Here is a 10,000-nt window from a genome sequence, read left to right on the forward strand (position 1 = left end):
TATTTGGACACAAATCAATTATATATCTTATCCGTGCTACTTATTCTAGATGAATTTTCCCCATAGTTCTTTTCCTTCTAAGTTTACAATAGTTTTAACATCGATACTTGATGTTTTAAAGGATGTTGGCGTTGTTAAAACATTGCAGAAAGGACTATGGGTTGATTAATTCTAATCTTTGGTAAGAATAGGTAAACAATTTTTACAGTATTCAATAGATTCTTTTTAGATTGAGGCACATACAAACTGCTATCTATAAGTTTTCTTTGATAACAGAAATGATATTAATGAGATAGTATATTATTTTCTAATCTTCACCTTCTTTTAATATTTTTTTTGTATTATTACATTTCAAAACAAAGAAAATTCGTTAATGATCTGCATGTGTTGCATCAACAGGTACTTACAAGATAAGACATTTTTTATAGCTTTCCTTATATTACTCAAAGACTGCATAAAAATTCTATGGCCATAATATTAATATATTAGGTTATAATAAGTACTGCTTTGATTGATATGATATTAGTACCACTGTTACGACCCTTGTCGGGTCGTGGTGCAAGTTCTTATTGCACCATAAGAGAGGTCAGTGATGAGAACATTATCAGGCATAAAAATTGGTCAATGGAAACAAACACACTTGGGGAAACTTAACAATATATATTAACAAATTATTTTTTTAGAAAAGTCAACCTTTTGGATACCTAACAATATAACAACTTAACACTAACTATTAACAGCTAACCCTTAAATAACAATTAACATTGAACACTTAACTAGTTAATAATTAACAAAGGTCCCAACGGGAAACACCACACTTTCAACGAGAGAGAGTCAAATAATTTTATAACTAAACACAAACAATTAGTACCTGACAAAATTCCTTGGAGGGAAACACCACCCTCTCAACTAGAGAGTCAAATAACTTACAAACTAAAAAAAAAAACACTAAATATATATATATATATATATATATATATATATATATATATATATATATATATATATATATATATATATATATATATATATATTATTTCACATTCTTTGAAGCTGAATGTAATTACTCTCTGCTCCAACAAAAGTAGCAAATTCTCAGACACTCAGATACCGTAAGGAGTGCAATTCGGCAGGAATCCTCATCAAAGGGAGGAAATGGAGTCTGAACCCCCCCAAAAAGTTAAAGAATTGTTCCTACCTGGCAATTGCCTCCCTGCATGACACCATGAGCTTCAAGACACCCAAAGCTGATTATGGCGAGGATGCTTCGACGGTGGTGACTCTACTGGGTCCACCTTGAAAGCCGGGATTCCAGCGTCGGTGCTACAGACCGCAGAAGAGAATACAAAGGCAATGCAAGACACTGCAAGTGGCAAAAAATCCACCTGCAGAAAACCGTCAATCGTGGGAGTCGTAATCCTCAAAAAGCTCACATAAGTCAGCAGCTACAGTAGGTCCTGGGAGCCTCCAGCTCGAACTGTCCTCTTTAGCAATCGAGTTCCTCACAAGTAAACACTGGTGTCTCTCACCAAGGACTCGAAAAACACAGAAAAGAAACATGCGTTAAACTAGACACTTATAAATCTTTAATTGAGCGGGGAGGAGGTTAAAACAGCACTTCAACAGAAACAAATTAAATTTACAACTAAAGCCTTATAAACTAAAGTTTATACTAATTTTATATATCAGAAAAATGCAGTAACAAGGCTGGCGTATATTAGAGCAGAAATTACGTTAATACATAATACCTTCATCCCCGAGGAAAAAAAAAAAAACCTTAAACAGAATTTTTTTTTATATATAAATAAATGGACCTGTAAAGTAAGAACAATAAGTATTAAACAATAAACCTAACACCAAACAGATAGTACCCCTAAAGAATACAAACCAAGAGATTTGTATAGCTTATCATTGTTTTTAAGATTAGATATTACCGTACCTGATCAAAAATCTCCAACTCTAGGGAAACAGACCTAACTAAACCTATATAAACTTACAGGTACGCCAACAGACATACATCTTAACCTACAATACACCAGCATTATAGTCCAAAAAGTAATATATATTATTATACAATCAAAAGTCCTAGTATATCGAAACAATTCAATAATTAACTAAGGGGAACCTTTATAAACCACTAGAGTTTATACCACTCAAAAAAAAAACCCTAAACTTTATCTACAAAGTTAACATTTAAACAGAACTACATCCTAACAAAAGTTTTTCCATACAACCTCAATGGAGAAACGAGCAAAGCGGCACATGAGAAGGATCAAACAAACACTAAATTCTAGAAAGGGTATCAGGAATTTAATGTCAGTACCTTTAACATGTTTTATAACCAAATTGAATTTCTGTAGAATAAAGTGCCCAGCGCAAATTCCTCTGGTTTGCTCCCTTCATCCGCTCGATGAAAACCAGAGGATTATCATCCGTCCATATCTCAATCAGGAAAGAAATATTTGTCACGTATGGCTTGAATAGTTAAGAGATTGGACCAAAGAAAGAGCTTCCTTCTCTATTGTGGAGTAACGTTTTTCCGCCGCCAGAAGCTTTTACTATAGCAAGACACAGGATGAACACCGTCCTCCTTTCTCTAAAAAAGGACACCTCAAATGCCGACGTCACTGGCATCTGCTGCTATAATAAAAGGCTTCCGAAAATCTGGGGAAGTAAAAATAGGGTTAGTAATTAATCCTGATTTAAGTTTATCAAAAGATTCTTCACACTGATCTGAGCAAGATCCAAGTAATTATGCACAAATCTGCGGTAATAGCCCGTCATACCCAGCATTTTTCTTACCTCTCTAACATTACCATTCATTTTCAATTTTATAATTGGCTCGAGGTTAGCTTGTTTTAGAGCCACCTGACCTAAACCAACCTTGTGACCCAAATAACAAACCTCGAGCCAAATTAACAACTAACCCTGCAGACCTAAAGGCTTCATAAACCTTACGTAACCTTAGCATGTGGGTATCCCAGTCATTACTATATAGTACCAAGTCATCAATAAAAATTTCCACTCCTTTAAAACCACAAATTATCATATTCATGAGCCTTGGAAAAGTACATGTGGCATTTCTCATTCCAAAAGGCATAACCTTACACTTGTATAGGCCAAACAGAGTGACAAATGCGGATATTTCACGAGCTTGCTCGGACAATGGAACCTGCCAATAACCCTTCAAAAAATCTGACTTAGAAATAAATTTGGCAAACCCAATCCGATCCAAGCAATCATCAATACCAGGGAGAGGAAAAGAATAATTTTTTGTATGGGCGTTCACTTTATGGTAGTCCACACACATGCTGAATATACCATCTGTTTTCTTTACTAATACAATAAGAAAACTCCAGGGACTTACAGATGGTTGATTAAGGCTATGTTTCAACATATACTCTATATCCTTCCTGACCAAATCCCATTTTACTGGATTCAGTCGGTAAGGACTCTGCTTCACAGGGGAAGCATGACCTACATCAATGTCATGACTTAAAATATTTGTCCTACCTGGAGCATCATGAAAAAGATCTGAAAAGGAACAAATTAAATTTAGTATATCTTCCCATTTGTTAACATGTAAATGATCTAACCTATTTTTTATCATCTCCAAATTTTGCATATTTTCACAGAATGCATCCGAAGGAAACTGACACCCTAACTCGTCATAGGCCTCGAGAGGCACATCCAATACCACAGACACAGGGTTGGATATTATCGCTAATGGATCACCTTGCTTACCAATGTAAGGTTTCAGATGATTAACATGAAATATTCTACATTTACGGCTTGAACTGGGAGCTTCAATTTCATGGTTAACCTCTGACAGTTTCCTCAAAACCTTCCAAGAGCCCTTATATCTTTGTTAGGGAAAACTATCCGGGTCCATACTCAGCACAAAAACCAACTCCCCAGGTTCAAATGACTATACCTTTACTTCTTTGTCAAAGCAGTTCTTTCTTACTGACTGTGCCTTTTCCAAATTTTCCCAGGCAAACTTATAGTCATTAACCATTCTTCCCTTCAAGTCTTCTACAAACCTTTTCACATTTATCTTATACTTCCAGTTGGATCTGAGCTTTCAAAAAACCATTTCCAATGGTCCACAAACCTTGTGCCCAAATACCAACTCAAAAGGAGCTACTCCAGTAAAAGAGATAGGGTGATTCCTGATAGCAAAGAGGGCAAAATGGAGGGCTTTATCCCAATCACTATCATGATCATAACAATGTTTTTTCAGGACAGTCTTGAGGGTTTGGTGGAACCTTTTTACCACTAATTGACTCTCCGGGACGCTGGTAACGTACTGAATAGCCAGTTCAGCACACTTACCCCTAAATACCTTGCTTGTGAAATTCATCCCGCCGTCGGTTTGAATTACACGAGAGATACCATACCTGCAAAAGAAACCCTTAATTTTTCAAAGACCACTTCGGAAGTAATACTCCTCATAGGTATAGCTTCAGGAAAGTAAGAGGCTTTATCCATGATAGTTAGTAAATATATGTAAGCAGTTTTATTTTTGGGCAAGGGACCAACCATATCAATTATTAACTCAGAAAATGGATCACCTATAGCATGTATGGGATACAACAGGGCTTTAGGGATCCCTGATTTGGTTTACCCATAACCTAACAAGTCTCACACTCTGATAAACTGCTTCCCCCTCAATTTAATTCCAGGCCACCTAAAATACCTAGCCAGACTATGAAAAAATTTTAACACACCCAAATGACCTAAAAACAAAAATAGTATGAGCTAACACCAGACCAGTTTTATCCAGATTATCAGATGGGGAATGACTATACTTTTATAATAAGCTTTTACAACTCCAAACCTAGGTTTAGTCAGATCCTCAACATCGCCCAAATTGAAATGAAATTCATCTTTTTAAGCTCTAATAAATGCAACTCTGACCCAATCCAGTTTCATATTAACTACATCACTACAACTACTCTCTACTGGCCCAGGCCTTAAAACATCTAATTCTACACTAATTAACATCAAGTCATCATTGCTCTTCACATCAAGTAGATTAACAGCTTTTGCTACGAACCAAGTGATTATAGCCACGACACTAGCATTTCCTGATAAGATAGGGAACAACTCCCGTCCTTCATTATCCAGCATATAATTTCCCATGATACCATCAATACCCGGAATAGGTAGACTATCCACTACAGCCATACTTAGTGAAGCGATCATATCTTGGAAAAGACATGCGGACATCAACCAAAGGAGCGGACACAACTGAATATGGAAAACCTCCTAACAATAAAAAATTTCCAGTATTTTTTTCAAAACCATTTAGAACCCTTTTCATGACTAACGACCTGGCAGAACCAGTGTTCCTAAAAAACTTCACCAGGACAACACAAGAGTGAAAAATCAACTTTCTAGGCCACACGTATTTGTCGTACTTGAGTCATGATTGGGGATTAGGAACATTAGACTTACTACTATTTACTAAACTACAATCTACTACAGGTCTGTCTACAGAGCTACTGCTACTATCCTCTGACTTATCATTAACCAAGGCTACAGGACTTTGATTATTGCGCTGTAGGTACATCCTACGAGCATTACACTGGTTTTGGAAATGCCCGGGGTTGTTAAAGGAAAAACAGCTTTCTTTATGGCCTAAGCTTCTATTCCCATTATACCCGTTATTTCCACCACCTTGTAGATCTCTATTAGCAAACATTTTAGGGGGAGAAGGACCTCCTTGGACTCTACCCACATCCCTATCACCTGGAAAAAAATTAGATTTAATATTACCATTCTTAGGGATATAGGGAGTCAACGAGGAGGTTTCCCCTCTCCTACCACTATTAGGAAAGCAAAATGTTCGATTATTTCAAGTCTTATAGTTAAAACTACCGCTACCTAACTGGTGAGTCAATACAAACTCATCCGCTAACTGAGCGGCACTACTCAATTTCACACTTTTTACCTCCTCCAGGTGAACTCTCAACTCCTGCTACAGGCCTTCTTAAACTCCTCAAGGAGCAACAGTTCAAGTAACACAGCGAATTTGACCATCTGACGATTTTTCAGCCTGTCGTCGAACTGTTCCTCCTTGATGCGTGCAAGCTCCACAAAAGACTACACAGGGCGTTTCGTATAGTTGCGAAATCTGAGGCGGTAGGCTTATGATACCGAGTCGTAGGACTTTAAAATTGAAGCTTTTACCTTCTGGTAATCCCGAGCTACTCACTCCTCTAAGGCAATATACACCCGCATTGTCTTACCCACTAACCTACACTGTATTAACATGGTCCACATTTCAGCGGGCCAGGACAATTGGGAGGCCACATGCTCAAATGCCTTGAAGAACTCAGGTACATCATTTTCGTCAAACACTGGCACCAATTTTAGTGCAGCACCTATATTAAGCTGATCTTGGAATTTATTTTTATGGGACTTATAAAATTGACCCCCTGTAACCTAGCTATCTCTATATTTAATTTCAACATATACTCATGACACCTTACCCGCTCGTTCTCTTTAAACTCGATTTTTTTTTTCAACTTTATATGCTTACTAATAAGGTTGTATTCCTTCTCCTAGGAATCACCCAACGCATTAACTGGTGCCTGAGATTTGAAAGGTACAGAATTGAGGGGGAGGGGCAAAAATAGGATTAGAGGACACATTACCCGGAACCTGGAGAAAATTTGCTGGAGCCTCGTAAATGGTACCTACGACAGGAGAATCTTCAAACAGAGTTAGGGCAGCCCTCATACTTACTTTGTCCTCTTCGAAACCCTCACTCAAACTCTCCTCACTATCACCTATTATCTCACTCTCACTTCCTGAATGTTCCGCTTTAGCTAAATCCTGTTTTATTTTATCCCTAACTAATACCAACATCTCTGCTCTGGTGTCCCCCGTCTTCCACGGAACACCCAATCATTTAGCACAATCAACTAATTGTTTCTTACTTAGTGGGGGCAAATACTTAAGGCAATCAGCTGACCCAAAAAACTCAGCTGGATCAAAAACAAATCCTTCCATTTTGTGAAACAAAGAAAAAATTCAGAGAAAAAGGCAACACTAAAATAAAAAAAATAAATATTGAAGAGTCCACACGAGTGTCGCTCCACCGACCAAAATAGCGGATACCCTGAGCTCTCTATCCCGTCACGGTTGCCAAATATTTTATGACTTTTGTCGGGCCCTTATGCAATTTCTTATTGCACGATAAGAGAGGTCAGTGATGAAAACAATATCAGGCATAACAATTGGTCATTGGAAACGGAAATGTTAAGGAAAACTTAACAATATTTTTTAACAACAATTTTTAGAAAACTCAGCCTTGTGACGACATAACAATTTAACAACTTAACACTAACTATTAACAGCTAACCCTTAGATAACAATTAACAATGAACACTTAACAAATTAATAAATAACAAAACTCCCCAACCAGAAACACCACACTCTCAACGAGAGAGTCAAGTAATTTTATAACTAAACACACACAAGTGGTACTTAACAAAATTCCCCGACAGGAAATACCACACTCTCAACTAAAGAGAGTCAAATAACTTACAAACTAAACAAAACACTAAATGTATATATTATCTGACACTCTTTGTGGCTGGATGTAATCACTCCCTGCTCCAACAAGGGTAGCAACTTCACAGACACTCAGCTGCCGTAGGGAGTGCAAATTGGCAGGACTCCTCATCAAAGGGAGGAAATGGAGTCAACCCCCCCAAAAAGGTAAAGAATAGCTCCTACCTGGCAACTGCCTCCCTACATGACATCACGAGCTCCATGGCTCCCGCAGCTGATTATGGCGAGGAAGGTTTGACGGTAGTGACTCTCCTGGGTCTACCTTGAAAGCTGGGATTCCAGCGTCGGCACTGCTGACCGCAGAAGAGAATACACAAGCAATGCAAGACACCGCAGGTGGAATAAATGCACCTGCAATAAGCCGTCAACTGTTGATATCGCAATCCTTAAAAATCTCACATAAGCCAGCAGCTGCAGTAGGCCCATGGAGCCTCCAGCTCGAACTATCCTTTTTAGCAATCGAGTTCCTTACAAGTAAACACCGGTGTCTCTTCTCACCAAGGACTCGAAAAACACAGAAAAGAAACAATCATTAAACTAGACTCTAATAAATCTGTAGACCTGCTGGGAGAAGGTTAAAGCAGCACTTCAACAGAAAAAAATAAATTTACAAATAAAGCCTTATAAACTAAAATTTATACTAATTTTAGATAATAAAAAATGCAATAATAAGGCGGACGTAAATTTGAGCAAAAAATTATGTTAATACATAATAACCATAGTGTTAATGTAACAGAGGATTGAAGCGATAATTTCTTCAAAATTTGAGTTTCTGGGATATAAAAAACTAGAAAATATTTTTTTTTTTCTCCTTAAATATTCAGCTTTAAAAAAAAGATAAAAGAGTTGTCTCTGGCTATTACAATTATCTTGACCAGCTTTTTTGCACAGGTGTGAAGAGTAGGATGCCACTCCTACGTAGGTCTAAAATCAAGAGTTAGACATTTTTCTCAAAGGATAGAATTTGTTGAACACACAAAATCCTCCATCGTTCGCTCTGCTTCCTCCTTCCATTACAGAGAGTCTCCTTCAGATTCATTATTAAATTTATCCCATGGTTTGTGTACCTCCTCACTTTTTATTTACTGCGAGTTTTGCTGGTGGGGGTTTGGATGGAAACGCTGGATGTATCAATTAGTTTATTCATAGAGAAATAAGACATAAAGCTGGAGTATTCCTTGCGAGTGGGAAGGTAAAAGGAAATATTTACATCTAAAAAAGTGCACAACTAAAATTTAGGTTTGATTGTGACGATCTGATAAACGGAATATATTTTATTTACGGACAAAAAAAACTTTTGAATCATTTGAGTTGATATCTTAAAATATTATTATACATATATATTCACTTCTATTTCTATTTTTATCTCGTTCATGGAATAAAAAAAAAATATCGGTGACCAAAATATCGCTGTAAGACGCGAGGTAATAGTTCTTTCAAGGTAAAAAATCATTTAATAAATTCAATGTCCTTTAGAATTTTCTCTCATTTTTTCCCCAATTCTTAATAAAAAAAGTAAAGGAGTTGCATAGAAACAGAATATAAATAAACAATTGTTCTCTATAAATGTTAAGAACTTTTGATTCTATTTTCTCAGATCCTTATAGGAAACGTTTTCAGAAATGGAAGGAAAAATATTCTGGAACGAAATGAAAGAATAAGAAGAGACAGAATGAAGATACGGTGATTTATATTCAGTTCAGGGAGAGGAATTGCAAAACATTATATGATCCAGGGGTTTAATAAATGTGGCGTGAGGGAAATGGGCTGAGTAGGAGAGAGGAAGTCATTATAAAGATTTCTTGATCTTGCTGAGAGTTTTGAGAGATATGCGAAAGTAGTAGAGAGAGCATTCGATCATTTAACGAATATATTTTGTTGAAATAAATAGCAAAGACAATATTCACTTATGATTTTTTTTTTCGATTAAGACAATGGTTAAGGAATTATTGATTTAGTGAACAGTCAGATAAGATAAGATAGAAGAAAATACACTGAATTGATATGGTTATGTCATGAAAAGAGGCGATCAGTATATCGGGAGGAGAGTGATGGTAATGGAGGTACATGGAGGGAGGAGAGGGAGACCATAGCGAAGGTTGATGAACTGTATCAAGGATGACCTTCGATCAGAGGGATTAACCGGTGATGAAGTGTGGGACATAGGTAGATGAAGAACACTGGCTAGAAGCATCGACCCCACATAAAAGAGGGAAAAGATGCAGACAAAAAAAAAAGAACAAAAAGATGAAGTGCACAGTAAATTACGAATGTACTTCAAAAGGAATGGTTAATAATTCGATAGTCTCATGAAATAAAAAACTTTATTATTATTATTATTAATATTATTATTATTGTTATTATTATTATTATTATTAGAAACAAAGACAAATTTCTAAAGAGACAAATATTAGTG

This window comes from Palaemon carinicauda, chromosome 17 (assembly GCF_036898095.1).
Source record: "Palaemon carinicauda isolate YSFRI2023 chromosome 17, ASM3689809v2, whole genome shotgun sequence".
Taxonomy (NCBI): Eukaryota; Metazoa; Arthropoda; class Malacostraca; order Decapoda; family Palaemonidae; genus Palaemon; species Palaemon carinicauda.